The 24,900-nt window shown below is 39.8% G+C and overlaps 2 long non-coding RNA genes across 3 annotated transcripts; one reads left to right on the top strand and one right to left on the bottom strand.

Annotated features, from left to right (window-relative positions):
- The first annotated feature begins 528 nt into the window (after positions 1 to 528).
- On the top strand, positions 529 to 22,547 carry LOC118261715 (uncharacterized). Of its 2 annotated transcripts, XR_007708515.1 has the most exons (6): positions 529 to 635; positions 2,530 to 2,594; positions 6,982 to 7,054; positions 12,815 to 16,634; positions 19,579 to 19,844; positions 22,331 to 22,547. It is a non-coding gene; the product is annotated as an uncharacterized LOC118261715 (long non-coding RNA). The 2 variants fall into 2 exon arrangements; XR_004782437.2 differs by lacking the exons at positions 12,815 to 16,634; positions 19,579 to 19,844; positions 22,331 to 22,547 and adding an exon at positions 7,568 to 9,765.
- On the bottom strand, positions 14,576 to 24,881 carry LOC118261718 (uncharacterized). The gene is made up of 3 exons (XR_004782441.2): positions 24,735 to 24,881; positions 18,262 to 18,385; positions 14,576 to 14,712 (listed from the first exon to the last, which is right to left on the bottom strand). It is a non-coding gene; the product is annotated as an uncharacterized LOC118261718 (long non-coding RNA).
- Between the last annotated feature and the right edge of the window lie 19 nt (positions 24,882 to 24,900).

Below are 24,900 nucleotides of genomic sequence, written 5' to 3'. Positions count from 1 at the left end.
ATTGTACCAATAGTCCCTTGGCAAAGCAACTAATTAAATTAGAATGATGGAGCCGAAATTTATATCTATTTTCATTACTTGGAGACTTAATAAAATCCCTATCTGAAAGTAGAAATTGTGGACCACATAACACTTGAAGTGATAAGCTATTGAAATAGGAGCTGAGAATGAAATAGCACCTTTTAATGAAATTCCAGCTCTGAAAATTATGTTCCCTGTCTTTCTTTGTGTTGGAAGTTTTGAGTCTGTTTATGACTTTTACTGTAAGAAATGCCTTGACATAATTATTATATGCCACAAGAATCATCCAGGTAACCTCTCTGCAATGTCATTATGCCAACTTAAGCAACTCCTATAAAATCTTAAAAAAAAAAAAAAAGAGTTCTTTTCCTGTTTTGATCATCATTATTATGATTCAAGTCTTGGAGAGAGTGAGAGAAAGAAGAGAGAGTGGAAACCAGTTTCTTTTCCAATATCATATTTGTGAAGGCATGTATTTATTTTAATCAGCATTGTTGTAACTTCCACCAGGGTTATCTAAAACTTGCCTCCTGCCTTCTTCTGCACTCCTCCGGGCAACCAACATCAGCAGATCTCTGACATTTTGCCAGACTTTTTTCCTACATTACTTGGAGGTAATTATGTATATATATTTGATGTATTAAATTAAATTTCTAAGTACGTAATATTTATATTTTGTGGATAAAAGTTTCCAATAAAGCAATTTTAGATACAAACTTTACATTTTTATGTCAAAATAGCAGAGGAAATTTAGGGAGGCACCATGACACAGTGGCCAGGACACACAAAGAAGCAAGTGGTAGGGCAACCAGCTCTCCTTCTGACTTTTCCGTAATATAAGACAAAAAAAAAAAAAAGATTGCTTTGGTGGTCAAATACACCACAGTATTTTTCAAAAGCACTGCAGTTTTAACAAACCTCTATAGCTACATATAAGGAAGAAAAGAAGGACCTACCCAATCTCTTAACTATCACAGTACTTTATTGTTTCATTTCAGAATGCTTCATTCCATCAACTTTATTTTTTATTGGTCTTTGATCCTGGTCTTTTTCTGCAAAAATCACTAATACTCCTTGTTTTCTACTAACTTTATTCCAGCAGTTCAAAATTCATATCATATCTGTATTACAGCCTTTGTGGAATACCCGTTTTCTTCAGTGGGTTCTTCAGATTTTAACAGAAAATAAAGTGCTAAAATTTACAGACTTAATGCTGAGACAGGAGCTGAAGATTGGCTCCCAGCTCTGTGTTCAGGTGAAGGCTCCATGCAGTTAAAAGCAGGTGGTCTCAAAACTATAGCTGCACAAAACGGCATGAGACAAATCTATAATCAATAAGGCCTGTTATTTGGATACTAGCAAAATACCAGTTCTTACAGTGCAGTGGATAGAATACTTTATCACAAGAGTACCTACGTGCAAATCATTCAGATTTTTTAATGCATGATCTTTGAAATCGCAGACTGAAAATTCAATAAATATTTTTCTTGCCTTCTATAATAGCAAGTAGTTCACCAATTGATGCAGCCATCACAAAGTGCAAATCACTTATTTCCTGGCAGTTAACATCATTACCCCTGCAATTGCTTGGGCAAGCTTTTGGCTGTATGCTCCTAGTGTTTTAACTGATTTGGTTCTATTTGATCCACAGTAACATGCCAAGGAGACAGTGATACGCTTTTCCACTCTGTTTCAAATGTCCATGTTTTCTATGCTTTGATCAACCCGTATGTCTCTGGTAATGAATTCACAGATAAAGTGAGCTTTTGCTTTCGCTGGAAAACATCATTCAAATTTAAAAGGTGGACTTTTTTTCTTCTGTCATACTAACAAATGATCAACCAACCTAGAAAAATTATGTGGTGTTACTTGATCCCTAATTGTCTATGTCCTGATTAACTGTCATTTCTATCTCCTATTTTGTCTTCCTGCTCGTGATTGGGTACTTATGGTGGATATACAGAGACACCAAGCCTCTGCAGTTCCATTGATAATTAAAATATTTTAACTGTTTCAGGAAAGAATGAAAACATCCACAAGGAAAGATGATTTTAAGAGAGATGATATTTTTGGAGATAGCTGTTACTGCCCTTTCTACACTTACCCTTACCTAAATAAATCACTTTTGCAGATGTCTGGCAAAATCAAATTATAGTGACAATTTAATTTGATACATCCATCACTAGGACTGCAGTCTGTCCTTAAAGGAGAATGGACTTGCTCACCAAATTGATTTTTTTTTGTCTCCCTCTGCTATGATTATCCACTTTATATATCTCAAACCAATAGAAAAGGTCATCCCAGTTCACAAGCTGTTGGCTAAAAAAACATGTAGAGACAGAAAGACTGCAGAAAATGCTGTCCTCCAGATTTGAGGCAACAATTTGGACTAATGCTAGGTCCATACAGAGGAACAGATTTGGCTGAAAGAACCCAAAGAACAAGAGAGTATGTAGCTGAATGCAGATTTCTTGAGGATTTTTAAATGCTTTTTTTTTTTTTTTAAAGAATTGGAGGCTCCATCTTCTTTCCAAACTATAGCTGAAAACTGAATTCATAGTGAGTAAATTCAGGTAAAAGCAGCATTCTGTGTTTTTGTTTGTTTGTTTGTTTGTTTGAAGTACTGTATTTGCAAGAGGCCCTCCTTTAGACCATGTAATGTAAACCTCTACCTGACAGTGCATGCAAGTGGTAGACTGTTATTTCTCTGTTGTGTAGTTTTCATTATTAATTTAGTGAAGTACAGTTCTTCAGGAAACTTTCTAGTGGGCTGTAAAAAAGACAGATAATTCTTGAAAAGCAGTAACAGCAGCACTACCTGCAGCCAAAGAAACAAAATTATCCTCCTGTCAGTCCCTGTCCTTTAGATCCCATCCTGTAAAGTGGACAATATATAGAAATTTGCATCAACAAAATTAGAACAATGTTTCTGAAAAGGTCAAATTATGTGTCTTTGCAAGAAATATTTCTATATTATAAAAAGTATCTATTACAGAATGTAAGCAATGGTTTATTGTGCCTTGATTCCCATGAAAGGAAGCAGAAGAATTCAAGAATTCCTGTCTTAGCACCTAACACAGTCCTTTTACACTACAAATTGGAAGGAAGTAGTTGATACCACACTGTCTGTTCCTAAGGTGAACAGAAAATGCCAGCCCACAGGAAAGCTTGTGCAAATGCAGCTCTGACTTCCCATGTACGTCAGTGTTCCACATGCAAGTCAGCAAGTACTCCTATATGGAGACAGGGAATGTGATCTGCAGTCACAAAATAGCTGCTGCTGGGGGTGTCTTGAAAATGGTGGTCCATCTCTAGACCATGGTCATTAGTGTAGTTCCAGCTTATTAATTCCAGATGAACCAGAAATAGCTTGGTAATGTTTTACTCAAGCAACTAATATGGAGTAAAAAGATAACATGCATTGTGTGTGAAGATCCACATGAATAGTACAGCAGTGTTCAGTGAGACATCAGTGTAACTCAATTACACTGCTAATTTTAATTTTGCAATTAAAAGGAACTTTCCAGCCAATATTTCAGTTTCTTTCACAATTACTCACCAAAACCAAAGTTTCATCAAAAGGGCAAAAAAGCTGGGAAATACTTAAGCACAGAGGTAATAGCCCTAGCCCTTACCCCCCAAAATTTTACTTGTTGAAAGGTACAGTCTAATCCTAGCTTAAAATTTGTAGGAGGAATATCTTCAGCCCTGAGAGTCAAACTGTTGCTTCGTATACTGCTCTCTCAGGAATATCCTAAAAAGAAATGTGGCGGTGCTTCAAAGGATGCAAGGATGCATTAACACAACATTCTTCTTTGCCTTTTCTATTGCATATCCTGCTTTACAAATCTGCTGTGCATTGGCTAGTTCTCTCAGGCTTTGGCGGGAGGGAGAGTGAGGTTTGGTACCTGCTGTGCTCTTACTCTGCCTCCTTCTAGCAAGTAACTTCTAAAATAAACACATTTCAGATGGATGTCCTAATGCAGGTAATACAGTTGACCACAGGTCAGACCTGTCAAGCAGTAATTTTGAAGGCTTCAATGTGAAAAGAATAGGAAATCTCTCCCCCTCTTTTTATAAATGGGTGAAGTGCCATTTCAAACATGTCATGTTGTAGGTTCCATCTCAAATACCCTGGAAGATTCTGTTCCTTCAGGATAACCAGCTGCTCAGAACAAGGTGTAAGTTCCCTTAATACATGCATGTGGGCTTCTCAGCACCACAGAAGTTACTCCTTGTGAAAGCTAATTCAAAAGGAAGGATGTAAGAGGAACTGACCCATGATTATGAGACAGCATTGTTCACATCCCTGTGTTTTTACTAGCTCTTCCCAGCAGTATCCTCCATTTCATACCTGTATTATGATCTGCCCTGATGAAATTAGATACTAATTAAAAATATCAGACACTGAATATAGATCCAATATTGCAATGCCATGGAAGAGAAGATACAGAGAATTTCCTAACATTATGTTACACAATTTTCAAGTCAAATACAATTGTAGTTTACGTATCTACACTGAGATCAATAAGCTCATTTTATACTGGAAAATAGAGCATCGTTTTCCTTAAATAGCAGTTTGCCATTGTAGGACATAATAACCTTGAACATTCAAGTCAGCAGGAGATTTTTTTCCTTTTACCCAAGTGGCATCAGGTTCAAGCTCTTACTCAGATACATAATCAGCTAAAAACACTGGCTTTTTAACACATAGATAATAAGGTTCAATCTTGCATCTATTGAAGATGACTAATGTTTCTGTCATCAGGAAAATACAGCCTTTAGTACACCCATGCATTACCATAGGTGTCCTTGGTACATACTCATATATGAACTGTATGACCAATATGGCAATCCAGCACCTCTAATTGCTTGCAAATAAAAGAATGTGTGTCAACTCCAAAAGAACATTTATATCCAACCATGAGAGCACTGATATTTTCCATAGATCTTGCAAAAGATAGATATGTGTAATAAAGCACACAAGCTACTGTATTAGATTGTCAGTAATGTGCATTTTAAAAAGACCCTGAATATGCATAATAACATGGTCAATAAAATATGTTTGTAAGAACCTGTCAGTAAATAGGAGAAATTCGCACTTCTGAAAATAGAGGCTATCTGCATCAAGAATTCAAGGTTAACTATTCAGTTTTATTCCTAGAGTCTATTTTCGCCTTGATGTATGAGCATTAGTGCAAGTGGATGCATGTCAATGTACGAATACTTCAGTGAGGAAATGCTAACTGATGGTTAGAACTAAAGATTAAAACAATAGTGGCTGAAGCTACTTCTTTATGAATAGCTCTTTATGGTATATTGGAATTGATTTAATAGTAGTGAGCTAAACTAAAGAGGCACAGTGAGACCTAATTAACATTTGCAGCACATTGTGTCTGGGTGAAGAATGCTAATAGAATCCCAAATTATTAGTGCCCACGTCTTCTGTATTGTGACTTACAAAGAACCGTCCAGATTGCCGTAAAGCATTACACAGACACAGGTATATAGAGACACAGGGATATTGGCTGACATACCATCTCATCAATTGGTACCCGAGTCTTATTTTTAATAGCATTTTTCTTTCAAATTACTGACAAACAAATAATCCATCTGGGACCAGTATTGTATCTCTGAGTTTTTGACATAATGATCAAATCTGAGACAGTTTTATCACACATGAAAAATAAACACTGTTCCTACAAATCAACAAACCAAATGAACAGACAAGAAGTTGAAGGGATGCTAAGGTATGCTAAATATCATCTAAAGTATATTTGTCCTTGAAGAATATAAAGAAAGGGAAGATTAACTACAATTGGTTTCCCATTTAAATATATGTCAGAAGGTCGGTGTTGCTTCCTGCTAAGATATTTAGAAAAAAGGAGAATCAAGCAAGGTGAGCAAGAAAGCTTCTAAGAAAGTAAGTGTCATTAACCAGATAGAAGTTTCTTTCTTTTTTTTTTTTTTTTCAGTCCAGCTTTCAGAGATATGTTCCTGTTCATTGAAGGGCAGCCTTCCCTGCCCTCATCACTGTCCAGGAAGGACCTGGTTCTGAGAGCTGCCTGTTTGAGGGACCTTAATTTGAAACAAGCTGTAGTTAGGTTGCAGTTGAGTCTATCTGTCCAGCCACTCCGTATCACTACAGAAATCATTGCTAACTAATAAGAAGACAATTTCTCCTATGAGGAAAAACAACACCATAGGCAGCTTCTCCATATTGAAAAAACCTTGGAATGAGGAATCTAATTCATAAACAGCAGCTCCTTCATTGCCATCCCATTACCCTTCTTTATAATTCAATTATACCATTTTTATACCATGGGCAGCATGAAAGGTGCTCAAAGCCACAGGGCTGATCACGGCAAACAAGCAGCTGTTTGTTGATGCATATTTGACATCTTATAGTCAAACAGCATCAGTTTTGCAAATTAAGCTCCCGAGTGACTTTTGGCAGTGATGCCAACAACCGCATTGCCTGCAGGTGGTGCAGGAAGTCTGTGAGGAAGAAAAAAGGGAAGAATGTGAAACAGCTCCTTCTGAAGGAACTGTATTTGATTCAAACTCACTTTGGTGGGGTCAGTTCTGACAAGCATCAGCCAGTGGAGCTGCACACATGGAAGGCTCAGGAGTGACAACAGAACCAACGCCACCTTTCTAGAGATCTCCGCAGAATTCCCGTCTTCTCCCCTAAAAAACCTGCAAGAGAAGCACCAGAACGAGAGACCTCCCCATGCTACTCACAGTCATGTGGCTATCACCGTCCCAGTTGCTCCTGGTGACAAAGTTCACTGAGGCACTCAGAATCACAGCTGCTATAATATCATCCTTGGTCTGAGCACTTAGGCATGCACAAACATCCTAATTTTGGCTGCAGGAAGATCCCTTTCTAAACTGGTTTAGAGCAGGTAATAACTGGCTTGCACAAGGAGCTGTTCTTAGAGGTACATTTCTTCTCAGGAGCTGATTGCTGCTGGGCAGTGTCAGGAGTTTGCTCCTCCAAGGCAATCAGTAGATCCAGCTCACAAGGAAGGTAAGCATAGACTTAACCAGAGTATGTGCTTCTGGAGGAACCAGGGGGCTTTATTTGCATCAATTTCACTTGGTGTAATGCTGCTTCTAACACATATCCTAGATGGCTGCCGTTGCTAACAATCAATGAACCTTGTATGACTGAAGGTTATGAGCTACTACATGGGGTTAATATTGTAGGAGGTCAATCCTACGGAGCAGATTGCCGGTCAGAGAAGGGCATCTAAAGGCTGTCCTGGCAGGTAGCAGGGGTGGATTAAGAATGTAGAAGAGCTGAGCTGCCAGGTCCTATCTCCTCTGAAAATGTCAGAGACTGAGCTAGAACCAATGCCTCAACTCTGTCCAGACCAAGCTGGTTTGGATGCACATGGGATCCAAAGTTTAAGCCTAATTACCAATAATCTTAGTGACAGTAAGTTAAAGATCTCTGCCAGCTTTGTATATACAACCACAGTATCTATTTGCTGTGGAAATGTTAATTACTGTATTTTCATGATTTTTTCCTGTCCTGCAGACTAAAAATATCCGTTTTACAGCTGGAGAGGAAGCAGAACCACAGCAATGTGAAATGATTTGCCTAAGACCACGCTGTGTTTCTTCAGCAGACATAAGGATATGAATTCTTATTTCTTGGTTCTCAGGCTAGTTCTAGTCCCCCCGTTCTTATCCTCACATCATTTCTTTATGCTTTTACAGATTTTCTTCTGTACACAGCAATAAGTGCGTGCAAGCATTTAAGTGACTCCCTAATCTTTGAGTTCGGGGGGGCGGTGGAACATGCTTGAAATAAAAAAAAAAAGTCAGTTTTTGAAAACCAGAATGAACACTGTTAAGGAACTCAGTCCTCCAACACTTGTACTTATATGGCCAGCTGTTAGGCTGCCTTGCTAACCTTGTTTTACGACTACTTCATAGTGTATTCATGATCAGAAGCGCTACAGAATTCTTCATTCTGGGTAGAGCAAAACACTTCATTCTTGGCTTCAGGGAAATCTTGTATCATATTGTTCACATAAGCATTACTGAAGACTCGCCAAGGCTGATGTGTCCAGGAAGTATCAAAAAGGGAGAATATGCACAAAAAATTTGGTGGTACCAAAATCATCAAAATATTTTTATGAATATATTAGTAAAGCAACATCATTATGTTCAATTTAGGTAACTATTAAGGAGTTATTTGCCATCTGCTTTTTAAGAAAGGTTGAATTACCCTCATCAAATATACTTGACTTGCTGGGGTCCCTAAATAAATTTTAAATAAGGTTTAAAAAAAACTGCAGCAAACGGGCTTATTCTGTATTGCCACAAAAGAATATATTAAAACTGCTTTAAAAACTTATCCAACAATCCCCCCAAACCCATAATTTTCTTGTATTTTTAATACCAAGAAACTGTAGCGTAAATGTGGAAAAAATATATATATACTAAGGAAACTGATGTTTATTTTTTATCATCCCAATTTGCTTCAGCAATAGAAAGAAGCTGAAATTATCTAGAAGACTGTCATTTAGGAAATTATCCAGGAAAATAAAGCACAGGTTATGAAGAGAGAGGCAATTTTTTAAAATTATGCTTCACCTGTCCTGGTCTCTTTTAAATTCCCCAGATTAAACAGAACAGACAACATAGGACCAAATAATTTTTCAGTCTGAGATATGTCATCTACTGTAGATTGGAAGGGAAAGATTAAACTAATCATATGTCTCATAGGAGTCCAAACTAATTTAAAACTTAAAATGAAGCATCACTGTAAGATCCTCAATGGGTTATCTGTGGCCAAAAGAGCAAACAAGTCATTACAGGGAAAGAAAAGAATGGTAGATACCCTGTGATAGGAAAAATCATTGCTTTGTTTATATTTACAATATATATATTGGCATTGTTTATGTTGACACTGCAGCATCATCTGTGTGATCTTTGTAATTCCATGTCAGAAAGGATATCACAGAGCTCATTAGAGTGGTTTCTGGAAGAGGTGGTGATCAGAAAAAGATGATCAATCAAGGGAATAGAAAAAACTCTCCTATGCAGACAAATTAAAAAAGCTAAGGATTGTTTGCTTTAACGCAAAGATAAATAAGAGCATGGTAGATAAAAATTGTATTACGAACTATCTTGAAGCTTTCCACCTATACTACCTCTGTAGATGAGAGCAAGGCAACATTCAATTAAATTAAAGGATAGGGATACAAAAGTAATGAGCCTCTACACTGGACACCTAATATAACCTTTGCATTCACTGTCATGAGGAGAATGATGAAGGCTGACAAATGATAGTCAGAGTGTCACTGGATAACAAATATCCAGAGTTGTAACTATGGACAAAGCTGTCTGAAGGGTGTTAAGCTTTGGGGCGATTCATAAAATCTCCAGCAGATTAGGAAGAAATCTAAAGCATGTGTAGGGGGAGAGTGGAAGACAAATTGTTTCCATCATCTGACAGCTGCAGAGGTCTTACATACTCTCCTGAAATACCTTGTGCTGACTGCTGACAGATGAATTGAGCCCTGGGTCTGATTCAGCTGCCAAGTTATTGGCTTGTTCTGGGACACATGAAAAAATTAAGCTCTTGGCCTTATCTTTTGCAAATGTATTAAATGCCTCAAAAGAACTGGCAATCAATCAATTGCAGTTATGTAAAATACTGAAGTAGCACCTGTCTGATGATGAATTTCAGACATGAATTTACAAGGCTGGGACTCTTCTTCAAGTCCTGCTTGCTATGACCTGTACAGCTATGTGTCAGGGGAAAAGCTGTCCAGCCTCCTCCCAGGCCACCGAAGGAAGCTGTACCTGCCCCGAGACCTCTGGGTTGGTTTCTCAGCAGGGCTGACTCAACGGACGTTGCTTCAGCCTCCTGCAGCAATAAAGTCTGATCCAAAGCCTCTGCTGTTTCTTCCTACAGTCCCTGTAATACATCGGGCATAAAGGTTACAGGCAGTTCTGCCAGTATGTAGGTAATGTGCAGTAAATTTTGTGAAGCCTCAAAGTGTCACGAGAGGCCTGCATAAAAAAACTTGTCAAATCGAGCTTTAGATACTTGAATTTCTGAGGCACATTTATGCTTTTTCCATGGGGAGATCAGTTCTTTTTTGGGCTGCTTTCTATTGCGCAGGGTGAGGGACAAGGGCAGAAGGCTACAACAACCCATTAGAGAAGAGCAGGCTAGCCGAGGGGAGAAGGAAGGGGCTTGAAACCACTTGTGTTTCAGATGTCTCACATTAAAACACATCAGAATACAAATTGCTCTGCCAACAACAGTGTTTGAAAATATATCGATTATTTAAAAACAAATATACTTCATCCAGTTATAATTATCCCTAATGTGGCACTTAAATGGTGAACCATCACCCAGTAACTGCTTTTGTTCACGTGTGATGACAGCCTGTGCTTTATCACGTGTTAGCTTGTCAAGTGAGACCCTGGGCTTTATGCTAGAGGTCATTTTAACCAGCTAATGACTGCAAACTTCTAACAGCTTCGTTTACACTAGGATTTGAAAAGGTGTTAGTAAACAGAGCATGCTAAATATACAGCTTTCTCTAGTAGAGTCTCAGTGGAGTAAGCACAGCCACGAGGTGTATAAGGATACCACCTGCCAAGTAGGATGAAAGATTTTCCATGTTGGAGTATCCCTTTCTCCTAGCTCCCTGCCTGGCAAGACGGATGGGATCTGGCTGCCAGTGCATGCCACTGCCTGACACTTCGCATGCCAGAAAGCTGACAGCTTCCAGCTCCAGCCTCCACACAGCATGTGCAAGGAGGCCACATGTCCAAAGAGGCGAGTTTGTCTCACAGGTGGGGCCAGATCCTTCAGGCTTCCAGGGAGTTACCCAATATCACAAGTACATTTCCAGTCTGCCACCTTCCTCCAAGAATCCGGTTGCTAGTCTGATGACAGTTTGGCTTTTTTTTTTTTTTTTCCAATTGCAGCCTCAATTTTGTAGAATGAACTCCTAAAAATCTGGCCCTTGGGTTAACTGTAGCATATGGTAGATGTTGCACATACCTTAGTAAATTGAGTGCTATTTTACAGCCAGTAGGAATGCCCCAGGAGGAGATCGTGTCTTTGCTGTGTGAACGTATCTGAAATAGTTGGAGTAAAACAACTTTTCCCCTTGGGAACCTGTCTCAGAACAGAACTTATATGTGTAATGATACCTCTAAGAGTTCACCTAGGTTAATGACTGTGAGCTCCGCTTGTGCCTTTCAAAACCACAGGGAAGGGTGGCAGCACGTGGACTGCAGCTGTTGCTCATGCCTGGGGTATGCTTCCCTCCTGACATGTTCACACAGGTGGCATTGCAGCCTTCATTTTTCCCTAGAAGGGTGTGGCTGCAATTGTTTACCCTAATTGCCGTATTCCTCTTTCATCATAAATTGCAAAAGCCAGCAGGCCCCCTGCATCTCTCAGCACACCCCCACTATGAGCACTACTGCTTAACAGGTGACAAGCATGGGCAACAGGTCCTCCCATGCTCCAGGTCCCCTTCTGTGCTCCCAGTGCCTGGGGCACTACTGGGGACCAGCTCCCCTCTAGGTTGTTGTGTTTTGCTCCATTCAGGGCCCTTACAGAAGCATCAGGTGCAAGTCATAAGGTGATGGTTTCTGTCTGTCCTGGCTGTGGGGTAAGTGGCAGCTGGCTCCCTCCAAGGTTAGGGTATTGGAAGAAAAAGAATTCAAAAGTAACATTAAAAAAATCTTTCTCTGAGTAGATCTCAGGTTTTTGGGACCTTCAGGCATAACAAAGCAGCCATGCAATTATTTTTTCCTCCAGCTGCTTAGTCTTTCTTAGCTTCTGGTCTGTCTTCTTGCTGATTCTTAGAAAGTCGGATTTTAGGTGTTTATTGCTGAAATTTTGAGTGCTTTAGAATGAATGCTTAAATGTAGTATGACTTTCAGAGCTTATTTATACGCTACCATTTTTCTAAGCAGTTAATGCTTTTTAAGGGCTCTTACAATTTATTAGTACATTTCATATGCTATAGCTGATGCAAAAATGCCAATTAACCCTCACAATGCACAGGCAAGATAGATGACTGTTAAGTCCCTATGGCAAGCCTTGGGAATAGCAAAGATGCAATGACCTGAAAATTGTATCCGTAGCTCCTTTGCCTTTAATTAACATAAATTCACCAGTGGAGTGCCTTTCCTCTCTTTTATTAATCCCTTATCTCCAGTCTTGGATCTGTTTCTCGAACAATTAGGACAGATAGCTTACGCTTTCTTGATTCTTACTTCAGACTCGCAGGGGCTGCCCAGCCAGGCTAGATAAGCTGGGGGCTGGAGGACAGAACACAGCCATCCTGTGTGCAATACATTTCCAGTTAAGCAAAAAATCCCAAAGCAGGTAACTAACAAGCTCTCTACCTCATACTTCTTGTGCATTTTTAATTGCACGTTTCTGAATATGCATTTTGTCTCCTCCTTTTCACACAGTGTCAGCCCTTCCACGCTTTGATTTCTTCTTTCCTGACTGCTGGCCCAGAAGTACCAGATGCTGTATAGGATTGCGGAGGATGCCCATTTGTGTGTGGGGTGGAAGTTGCGAAGGACAGGTCAAGGCTCCTGTCTGCAGTGACAGAAGCATAGTTCAGGATAGGACAACCAAAATATTTTTACAGGAAACAGACGTACTTGCTTTAGTGTTGTTCTCTGTGTTTCTGGGAGCAAACAGTGAAGGTAGTCTACTGTTTTGACTCCAGTTGCTGTTGACTGTCATAAATTTTCATGCATCTTTTGTTTCTGGTTTGTATTTCAGAGATACACAACTGTCCCTGGAGACAGGCAAATGAGAGCTGTGCATGCACATGGTTAGCTATGAGGAAATCTGAAATTGCTCAAATCCTGATGTGGCTACTAGCATCACCACACAGGTCAAGAGTGTCAGAGAGACAGGGATGCTAGCAGAGGCTTTGAAACACTTCAGAGCTAGCATTAGATTCCTGTGGTGAACGCTGTAAGTAATGCGGATTTGCATCGGTAAAGAAGTTCATTATGATATTCTTTCTCTCTGTGCAATTACTTTAATGTTTAGTTTTGAAATAAAGAGGAATGCAGACTTTCATCTGTACATGGGGAGGAAAAAAAAGCAGTATACTACTTCTGTGAAAAAAAAAAATAAGTTTAAGGAAGCAGTAGGGTTTCACTGAGGCAACAGGAAAACTTCAAAAGCAGTAGCATGTTTATATGGCTGTTCAGAGTTGCAGATGACTAAACTGTGTTTTAGCTTAGAAATCTGTCTCTATCAGCTGAAATATTTTAAATTTTACACTCTTTGTGCACCTCTTCAAATATAGCTCTTTTGTTAAGCAGGAAGGGTCTTTAACTGTGTAGAACATTCCCTTAACAAGTCCTGATGCCAAAGAGATTTAAAAACTTATAGCTAAATGAAATAATGGAAAAGGCAAGAATCAGTGTGCTGGGAAATAAGGCAGTGAGTCATGGTAAAAAAGGGATCTTTAGGAGTCCCCAGTTAACAATAGTATTGCAGGTCTATGTAGGGAAATACATCTAGTGACTTAATGGGAAAAATTGATAGGATTAGGAGAGTGCTGAGAAGCAGATGATTGGAGTCATCTGTTTAAGAACAAAATGACATTAAAAGTAGAAGGTCATAGGATTTAAAGATTAGGAATATTAAGTCTAGAAAAATAGCGAACTCAGAAGTCAAAGCTGCTAGGCAGTCTCTTCTGCCACGTTATCAGTTACTGGAGCAGGGAAAATAATAGTGGGATGTGATTGGCATAGCTATGTAGTTTGAGTTATGTACAGAGATGTGTTTGTTCTACTTGTAAAACCACTGAAGTATCTTTGTATTAGACTTTTATTTTTAAAGGCCCTTAATAGCTATCCAAAGAAGGCAAAGGCTGTTAATCTTTTCCTCAATGCCCATCCTGATAGGTGTTAGCAGAGACAGACAAGAGAGGAAAACAGAATTTGCTGCCAACAGACTGTATTAGAATTGCTGGATAATGCCATGGTATTTACCTGAAACATGTTATCATTTAAGCAGTGACAGCAGAACAATTAAGTGCTAATCTAAGGTAGATGTTTCTGATTACAGTGGTTCCATACAGCTAACGTGGCCACACTGTCAGCTGGGTCTGTGTAGCCTTGGCACAAGGAGGGAGGTGGAGGTGGGAACAGATTAGTTTTAGCCTCCCCAGCAACCTTTGGGTCCCAGTTTCTATTAACATATGAGCTTCCCCCATCATGATATTGTGTCTTTAACCCAACCTTATGGCATGGCCAGACCAAGAAAGGGTGACTGCTAATTGCTACATTAGCAGATCTCACTTCAAGTGCTGGGCCACGTTATTCTTCTGTTGCTTTGAGCTACTAGAATGGGAAATAGTATCTGAAGTGGCCCTTCCTAAGGTATGTGATGTAACACTTCAGACAAGATGCTGATCTCTGCTTCTGCCAGGCAGGCAATAAATCATCCTTAAATCAGCCACTATCAAGTGCAGTTCCCTTCATAGCTGCTTCACATGACCCCTGAGCCAGTCAGAGGTGCCATCGGAGCATGAACTTCTTTCCCTGTTGCTGCCTTGTGCTCCACTGAAGTCAACAGGAAAAAAATTCTGCTTCTTGATGGTCCTTTCAGTTGCTCCTCTTCTCTGGTATCTGAGCATTTTGCAGGAAAAAATGCAAGCACTGAGGTAGATAAAGAATGAATAATAAGTTCTTTTTCAAACACAAAGCTATCTCAGCAATATGCTCTCCTTATAGCCACTGCCTTTTTCCATCCTTAAAGTTGCAAATCTTAAGAGTGTCATTCCAAAATCAGCTGGCATTGGTGAAATCCTTGCTCATGCTTGCATTTGCTTCATTCCATGCTGTGTTTTACTAGATGACTAAACATACTGAGAATGTTGTGGTAAACACGCCAACTATCTTCGATATTTGTGGGTAAGTGAATTTGAAAGCATATTTTAGTAGCCTCCTAATTCCTGTTCCAAACAGCCTCTGCCTATATATTTGATGCTGTTTTCTCTCAGTTCTTAGGCTGATTTTTGTAATCAAATCAGCATGAAACCAAATAGAACATAATTATATGAGTGCACTAATAAATAAACCTATTAACCCTTTAAAATAATATTGCAGTAAAAATATACACATTCACAGCTTAAATTTAGTGAATGTTGAGTTTGAATAATAAGTGAGCAGAAAAATGACCACATACATAGGAAAGGACAGAGGAGGGGCAATCAAGGGAGAAACAAAAATGGCTTAGGAAGCAATGAGAAGTCTGGAAAAGGAAAGCATCTAAAAAAAAAATCATTGATGCAGAAAGTCAAAGAAATAAACAGCAATTAGTGATTCAAATACCTAATTAATATTCTCTTTTTACAAAAGAACACCTGCAAAGCATTCACTGCTGGGTCTTTTTAGCTATTGATTGGTGGAAGGAAAAAAAAGGAGAAAATTGCTGCTGCCAACTGCAGTTAAAAGGAGTTGACAAATTGACACTAAGTGCTCCCTCACATGGTGACTATCCACACTGTTATTAACTCAGCCCATCCTTGCAGACGCTTGTACTTTATTTAATGCTCAGTGTTATGGTTTTTAATTCCTGGGTTTGCTCTACATTGTGTAATGGTTCCTGCAAAACATAACAGTCTGAATTTACCGAAGGGGAAGTAGTGTTTTTCTAACTTTAATTTTAAAAATCCTCAAAACTTAAATGTGTAAATGCTGGCTGCTTGTAATTCTAACAAAACATTAGTACTTCTGAAGTGGGGGGTTTCTTCTTTTTCTAATACTGCAGAGGCTGAGTCAAGATACTGTAGAGTGTAAAATCTTACAAGTTGTGTTGAAGTTTTAATCCTAAGTCTTTGTTTGGATCCTCTGCTTTCAGACTGACTTATGAAATACTATTGTGATAAAATAAACACAGTGAACATAGCATTATAGGACAAAGAATATCTTACATATTCTGCAAGAAGCAGAGGATTATAGCAGTTGTATTGTGACTTTACCTCCTGACAGACTTCAATGGGATCTAAACACCCATGTAATAGAAGGTACACTATATGACCCAAAATAACATGCCAGGGGTGTGTTGCTTTTACCACACAGTGAAAAGTCAATCTAGAAACTGCACACTGATAAAATGGCAGAACTTCCCCCATCCCTAGATGGTGTTCTAGAGGACTTGAAAAATATGACATAAAGGACTGAATCTGATTTAAAGAGGTGGCATTTATTTAAAGATGAGCACACTATGAGGAGTTTATTTTGCAATATCATACTGCTTTGTGTGTCTGGCTCAGTTGAATGACAGCTCACGTGAAGAGTTTTTGTGTGTTTGAAATTGTTGCTACAGTGGGCTACCTGCCTTCCTCTATAGTTCTCTGATAGAGCTTGTTATGATCTTGCTTTGGTACAGGAAGAATTCCCTCCATGACCCAGCCAGCAGGGTACAACCTATCTCAGCTCAGTTTGCCACTCGTAACAGCTGCAGTTTTTTTTCCTGTTCTGAACCACAGTGGTGCAATTCCATGTGTGGCTGAAACTGGGCTCCAAAGTGTTGATGAACCTGAACTTGTGATGAAACGGGAGAGAACTACCTTCATGTGAGTGATTCAGGTTCAGTTAGCATCATGTCAGAACATTTCTCTCTGTTCCCCATCTGCCCCGGAGGGCAGAGCAAAAATGTGTTGTACTTGGTGATCAAATCCACTGGAAGGTGCAACAGGATAAAGAAAGATAACATTTTCCTTACTTTAAACTGTCTCCCTTTAAATCCCTTTCCTCCCCTGCACCACCAACGCTTTGGGCCCTAGCCAGCTGGATTTTCATCCTCTGTTGATATCCTAAATGCATAGTCAGAAATGAGTGCATTGTGGTTTGCATTATTTCATTTATTTGTTTCTATGATGAGTTCTTATTTCTAGAAGCAGCATTTTCTTCCTGAGGTTTAATTACTTGGGGTTTCAGTAAATTAAAACCTCTTTTATTGATAAACAGTAGCCAACAACGACACTGATAAGCATGTTAGTTAAAAGGTTGTTTAACATCAAGTGATACCATTGTTTGCTTTTTCCTTCCAATGAGTATCCTTTCCAAGAAACAGCTATTGCTTTGATTGAAAATAAACTTTGGAAAAAATCTTTTTTTATTTAAAGAAAAAAAAAGCCTGCCAGTGTTAATTGATATTATTCAGCTATCCTCATGTGCTCGGTTTGGAGTACTGCTATTTAATTTAGCTGTCTTGATACAGACCTCACCCACCAGGGAAGTTTCTGAGCTTTTGCAGCTGTATTTATTTTGGTCTCTTTATGAACATGGTTAGCTAACAAAAAGTGGTTTCCAATGTACAATTTCTGTTTGTAAAGTTTCTAAATTATAGCCTGGCCCCCTTCATTGTGCAGAAGTAAAGGCTTCCTCAGCGCTGTAACAAAAGCCAGCACGTAAGGAGGCAGCACTAGCACAAAAATATGTTTTGCAGCAGTGCTGATCAGCAAGCACATAGTTAGATACCTGAATTTGGTTCCTCTGGAATGATCAAGACCATCAGCCTCAGCAGTATCAGCTGTTAACTGGGAAATTAATGAAATACTACATCTGTTCCACTGCTGGTGAAACAATGTCCCCTGCAAAAGTTCTGTTTCGAGAAAATGGATTCATTGGCATATTCAATTCGTTCAGGTCAGTTTCTAGAAAAAGTTTTCTGATAGAACCTCCAGTCAGTCAAAACAGTTTTCTCATTTGTTTTGTTTCTAATTTGTATTAAGTTTAAATGTACTCTAGATAAAGCAAAATAGCAACAGCCTGATGACAAACAGAGGATAATGAGCTCAGCTAACTGCCTTTTCTATTGGTCTGATAGTTTGTCTCTTGAAGTCAGAGACAAAAACTGCCATTGACTTCAGAGGTGGATTGTACACAAATGGTATAAAACCATTAATACTGTTTTTTTTCTTACGTCACTTTTTTCTTACCTCAGTACAATATTCTTTTAGAAACACTAACTAGAGAGACAAAGGTCTCATAGGCTTTGAATTTTTTCCCTTAAAATGAATAAATCTCAACACTACATATATGTAAGGTACAATTGGTTATGTTAATGAAATATTTCTAATAACCACTTTTAATCCTGTTTGGTAGAATGTCTATATGATTAGATCACGGTATACAAATTATAAGCTTACAACGGGATGTCTTAGCAAGTACTTCTTGTGGGAAGAAGTACTGACTCACCTCACCAATTTTGCGTTCTCCCTTGGTAACCTGTGAGTATGTCTGTCTGTCTTTGATGCACCTGCTTTACAATCCACCTCATGTTGCAGAGCAGGAGGAGCATTAATCACACTGGTATTCTCCCCTGCACAAGACAAAAGTAAACAGTCAATGCAAAATTGCCAATATCTCCCTTTATCTCTCTTGGTGTGAAATGCAATAGAAAAAATACAAAATAATCATCAAGCAATAGAGCCAATTCAACCTTTTCAAAACTAAATATTACTTCAGAAAATGTAGTCTTTCTTACAAATAAGAAAGCTTTTAGTAATGGAGGTCTAGGAAAAATCATTGCTGTTGGTGGTTGTTCTCTCTTTATTTAAAAATTGATGTTTCAAGTGTTTAAAAAGACAGCATTGCAAATATGTTTTTGATAAATGAATTCTTAGTGAAGTTACCATAAAACAATTTTAGTGGATCATTCAGAGCCCTATGAAATGGTAAAGCTTTGAAAAACTTTTCTAAGTTTGCCTTATCCTTCTGGTAAATATCCCCAAAACTCCATTCTGGTATTGTTCCTTGAGCTTTCAGAGATACATGACTAATGTTGAGATGTCATGTGACATCAGTACAAATATACCAGTTTATTTGCTGTGATTTTTTTTTTATAGTCTACTAAGAAACTGGTAATCCAGCTCTTCTGGCCAAGGACCTTCTATACACACTCGGTTCCTCAGTGTTCAGTTTACACGTTAAGCAGTGAAGTAGTAGCTACTGAATGTAGTGAATTTTTCATGAGTGTCCAACATTAATTATCCAGATTATGCTAAATTCCCTGGGAATTCCTTCCCTTACTGCAAACAAAAGAGCACTGAGATCAGCACTGATGCTCCCCAGCTCATACACGTCACAGTCTGTGAGTACAGGATGGATGGCTGATGTTATTTGCTCTTTTACTAGCATGACTTAGGGCAAATTCATTTGGATTCCTCTACGTGTCTGCTTCCAAATGAGGATGCTTACTGGCCTACTACACAAACTGGTATACTCATTCTTCCTCTACTTTACATTATTTGTGCAGCCTTCCTATTTTCATGTGAGGAAAAATTGACATAGAATAGTTCAGTTGGAAGAGACCTTCAAAGACCGAGTCCAACTGCCTGACCACTTCAGAGCTAGTAGTTAAAGCACATTCTTGAGGACATTATTCAAATGCCTCTCGAACACTGACAGGCTTGGGGCATCAACCACCTCTCCAGGAAGCCTGTTCCAGTGTTTCACCACCCTCACAGTGAAGAAATTTTTGCTAATGTCTGGTCTGACCCTTTCCTGGCACAGCTCTGCTGTCTGCGCCCATCCTGCCCTCGGTGACCAGGGAGCAGAGACCAGCGCCTCCCTCTGCGCTTCCCGTCCTCAGGGAACTGCAGAGCAGCAAGGCTGCCTCTCACCCTCCTCTTCTCCAGACTGGATGATCCAAGTGACCTCAGCCTCTCCTCACAGGATGCGTCTTCCAGCATCTTTACCAGCTTTGCTGCCCTCCCCTGTATGCTCCCAGAGCATCCTTTTTTATACCAGGGAGCCCAGAAGCGTACACCATATTCAAGGTGAGGCTGCACCAATGTTAAATGTGGGTGAATGCTTTATGCAGGTGAACAAGTCCTCTCACTTCTCCTGCTGGATGCTTGGATTGACACAGATGTTTTGATTCCTTAATCAATAAGTTGCTAAATAAGCCACTAGTTATCCCAAAACGCATTGTGGATGAGAATGAATTGAAGGAATCAATGAGAGATTTTGCTGGTGTGTCTGTGTTGCTGTGCAAGGACATGAGAGAGCTGCTCGCCTGCTCTGCTGGGCCAGTCCAGCGGGTGCACGGCGGCTCCAGCTGGTGAGCGAGAACAAAGGCTTGAGAGAACACCAATGGGCTGCAGCCACCCATTTGAGGAAGAGTGTAGGCATGAGTGCAGCCTGCTAGGATGGGTGAAATGATGACACTGGACAAGGTCTAAATACAACACTTAAATCAAGCTATTTAACTATTTTATATAATAATATAAAGCCATAGTTTTAAACCTAGATACAAGATCTGGCAGACAAACTATGTTTGTGCTTTTTTTTTTTCATTGGAGGAATAAAGAAGCATCCCTTTTTTATAATCAAGGTAGAGAAAATGTTCCAATTTTTCTGTTGACTAGTAACCCAGCATGAACTAGCCAAAGAGAGAGCACGTACTGGGGCAGAAACACAGCTTGGGAAGCCTGAAGGTGTTGTTCTCTGTTTTTTCCTCTCCACAACTCCAAACAGAAAGGAGAAATAGAGTACTATAGGTATCATTCAGAAAATGCTTAAAGCCGTACCTAACTAATTTGGTGTCAGTGCCAACTATAGCTATGCCTTGGTGATGGAGGAGACAAGATGGTGTGTCAACTTCCTTTTATAGAGTTATAGCTGCATTTACAGGATGCAGTAAGTTGCTATATTCACAATAGAGCATGGTCAGCACTTGAGTTATTCCATCAGGGAGTGTGGCCGCTGAGTTATCAGACTAGTCCTCTGGTACCTTTCCCATTCAGCTGACATGTGCAACAATACATGACTCTCAATCTTGAGAGCCTTGACATTGTCACTACAGCTAGGGGACCGTTTAATGGCTATCTAGAGCTTTAAAGGTATACTTGGATCATATAGTTATGATGTGTCCGATTTTAACCAATCCTTTGATTTATATTTTGCTTCCAATTCACTTAAGTGAAATAACCTTACTCTTGCAGTGTCATTACAAAATGAAAAATGGATGCTTTGACTTGAAAATGTCAGAATAATATATGTTATGATTTGGGGAGATGAAAATGCTTATCTGATAAATTAGCATGAATTCAGCGATAGTTTCAGTCAACCCAAATGTGTACTTTTGCTGAAAACAATATTCTCCTCAGGTCTGCCTGTACAACCATGATATAAGTACAGCAAAATTTATAAGGATGAAATTCAAAACAATGTAATAAGAAAATAAAAATATATTGCCAGCAAGTTGCCTATCATCTAGCTCTGAGGCAAATAATAATTCACATCTATGTGGGGTCTTTAAACCAAATACTAAAGGGCAAGAGCTTCATTCATGTGTGAACACAAAGTGTTAACAGATAAATGTGGTTGTTTCATTAGTTAAAACAGCTTTGTGAGGAGAAAAAAAATAATGAGATGATCAGGTGAATATCCTTCTGGACAGAATATCACCTTGGAAGCTGACTGAAGATGATCAATAAAGAAGTGAGTTTAGCTCTGAGGGTGATTTCTGGAGTTCTCAGGACTTCAGTTTGATAACACATTGGATAACTCAGGCTGCCAGGCCTGGAGCAAAGCTTGCAGACACAAGAGACGAAGTACTAATCTCACAAAAACTCACGCTATCAACGCAAATCCACTGTAAAGATTTTGATGGCTCGGCATTGAAGTAGCTTACTTTTTGTGCCAGATTAAGTCTCCAGTTGTCATGTATTGTCTGTCCCCTCACAGCTGACATGAAGCTGGCACAGACTTCAGGCTCCATGTTCATTGTAGAGCCAGGCACAACTGTGTCATCAGTCAGTGCCCAGATTTTACTGAACATGAAAGCGAGGCTAGGCTGTTGGAAGTCTGCGGTACCCCAGAGCATCTCCAGATGATAAGACAAGATCTGTACAGCTCTGTGTACCTGGTACCCGTGTACCAATAACCTGAACAGTAAATGTTGACTGCTTGAAGGTTTGAAAATTCCCTTTACTAAGTAAATCATAATGTGACTCTGGAGCTCAAACCTGGCCGTGTCAATAGGCATGAAGTGGATATATCTGAAATGCCAGTGGAAGTGTAATGCAGTGGATCTAGTTTGTCTGAGATAAAACCATGGCTGTGTAAAACAAATCAGAAGTTTTCTTTCAGGATAATTTAGTCAAAATTGGTGCGGAAGATTGACTACTCCTATCCTAGTGTGAATAGGGTCTAGTTCAGTTTACCATAAGCTTGGGTGGTTACACAACATTGAAATAGTGAACTACGACTGTATCATAATTATAATGTACATTTTGGCACACTTCCTTTAAATCTACAGCAGGAAGACAAACCAAAGTGAACAATGGAGAAGAATGAAGCATGGACACATTAAGTGACTCAGGCAATCCCTGCTTCCTCCTTTCCTTCTGATCAGTCCTCATAGAGCAGTTCTGCTTCAGGTTGACTCAAATTGGAGCCCAGCACAATGCACAAGCCTTCCTGTGGCATGTAAACCACTCTTTCAACTACAGCTACTTGTCCATAAATCTTTTCTCAACAGTCAAACTAATTACCATTGCATGTCTCCCCAAGTGTCAAAACTTGCTTGTCTGCCAAAATTAAAAAAAAAAAAAAAAAAGGAAGACTGAAGTGATATATAACCTGGGGACACCTACTGCACCTACCATACTGATGTATTTTAAGCCCAATTACACAGAGCTCTGACAGTGATTTGAGTTCAGGGTACATCATTTGGTAATCAGGTGAAGTCACACTGATCCCTTCAGACTAATAACAAACCCATACAGGAATCAGGACTGATTTGAATGGTCCAGCATAGATCTCATAACGAAGATTGCCACTCCGTCCATGAGGTTTTAGTTTTTAGGTGAAATCACTAGAAAAGTCGACAAAACTAACAGCACAAGAAACCGGAAGCCCCACAGCTATTGGGACCAGCAGGCAGTCAGAAGAAAGACAGCCCAGGGCCATGCCTCAGGGTGCCACATCCAAACATGTCCATGGTCCTCCTGGTTCCCCATGCAGGTGAGGAGCGGCCACACAGCAACCATCCAGCTCTCGGCCCTCCCGCTAGGCACGCTGCTGCTGAGTGCCCCAACGGTATCGCCAGGTTTTGCTGCAGCTTTTCCTGGTTTGGCCAACGAACTCCTCCGGGTGGCCAGCAGCATGGCACAGATGCAGTGGTGCTGACAAATACATGTTACCAAATTCATTCAGAGAGATTTAGAGGTGCAAAACAAACTCCTGTGTACTGCAAATGAACAAATACACCATGGCATGTTTTTTTTTTTTTAATAATAAAAAGTGGCTATTACCCATTTTAAAATATCAGGGTTGCTTTTGAGCCCCTCCCAGGAATATCTCCCTCCACAGCACAGGATTCAGGTGTTCTCATTCCATAGTCACCTCTTGGCTCCTTCTACATGATAGCTGCTACAATTTGAATGCAATTAAAAGCTTTTAATTGGTCATCCTCCCAAATGTTTCAGAAATGCCATTTCTTTTCAGATAGGCTTAGAGAGCTGTTGCCCTGAAATAATTTTACTCTGACACAAAAGTCAATTATACTAATTGTTCAGCAGGAATTAACCTCTTATTCATCATCATGTTATTACTGTTGCTAGGCTCACTTTGCAAAGATCCGTTCATTCCTTTCCTGTATCTGTACATAAGCAACGCCAAGTACCAGAACCCGTGAGCCTCTGCAATGTCTGGGAAAGAGCTATCTCATTGTATTGGAAACAGACATAAATATTGAATACACTTCGAAACTGATCGGAATATTGAAATATGCTGAAAAAAAACAGGTCAACCTTTAGATGCAGAATAATGATACCAATTTTCTGATTAAAATTAACTTTGCCTTAAATCCAATTATCCTTAATGAAGCAAATGGTTATCTGCATATTGACAGCTATTAAAATTATATCTGAAGAGCTTTTCATCAAGAAAAGCTTTCATCTAGGAGTGACCAGAAGCAATGAATCAGAAACTTCACAGACACATGGGATGTTGACTCAGCAATAAGCCAGAAACATCCAGTGGAAGATTTCACCTGCACGGCTCATCAGCCGACCTGCCAAAACATTCCCTGAAACTTCCCCAAATGTCCTGCATGGAAATCCTCTCCATATGCAAACATGGTTAATTTTGTTAAATCGGTATCACATTTTTCACAGTGTGAGGGTGTTGTGTGTTTACCTTGGAGTTTTCTTCGGCAAAGAAATGTCAGCACACAGATGAGGAGCTATGTAATTAGTTTTTCAGGAAAGACAAGTAGAGTCAGCAGGGAAAAAAGAGCAAGCTGGCAGAAAACGTACAGCCAGGATGATAAAATTCTGGAGTTCACCTTGCACAGCACTCAGCTTCTCTGGGTATTTGGTAGCCAGCTGGAGGGGTGGTGATACAGGGGTGAAAAGTGAAGCCAACTAAAATAAAGTGGGGCAGGGCAGAAAAACATTGATGGTGTAGGGACAGTGTACACCTACTACCTGGTGTAATTTTGTCTGTGCCTAGACCACCCTGCCTACAGTCCAGAGGCCACTGCTCTGCTAAAGCCTGCTTGTCACCTTTTCTGTAAAACCTGGTGGAGACAACTATAATTTTCCTCTCGTAGCCCATCTCTGCTGGAAGCAGGCAGCGAGATAAGCAACTGAAAGTGAAAACCTACGTAAAGACAGTAAGATTTTCTTTATCTGGGAATGCAAAGCCATAGCCCTCACCTCAGTTTTGATTTTGCTGAGCGCTGTGCTCTCAGACACTCTCGTCCGTGCCTCATTTAACGGGGTTAGGTCGTGAGATGCCGCGGCCGCTCCTCTCAGCCAGGACGCCGGGCTCCCGCCTGAACGCCTCAGTGCCGGGGTCCCTCTGAGGTGTCACCGGCCGCGG

Source organism: Cygnus atratus, chromosome 6, assembly GCF_013377495.2.
Source record: "Cygnus atratus isolate AKBS03 ecotype Queensland, Australia chromosome 6, CAtr_DNAZoo_HiC_assembly, whole genome shotgun sequence".
NCBI classification, from domain to species: domain Eukaryota; kingdom Metazoa; phylum Chordata; class Aves; order Anseriformes; family Anatidae; genus Cygnus; species Cygnus atratus.
The sequence above is the reverse complement of the archived record's forward strand: the minus strand, read 5'-3'. Positions and strand labels throughout refer to the sequence as shown.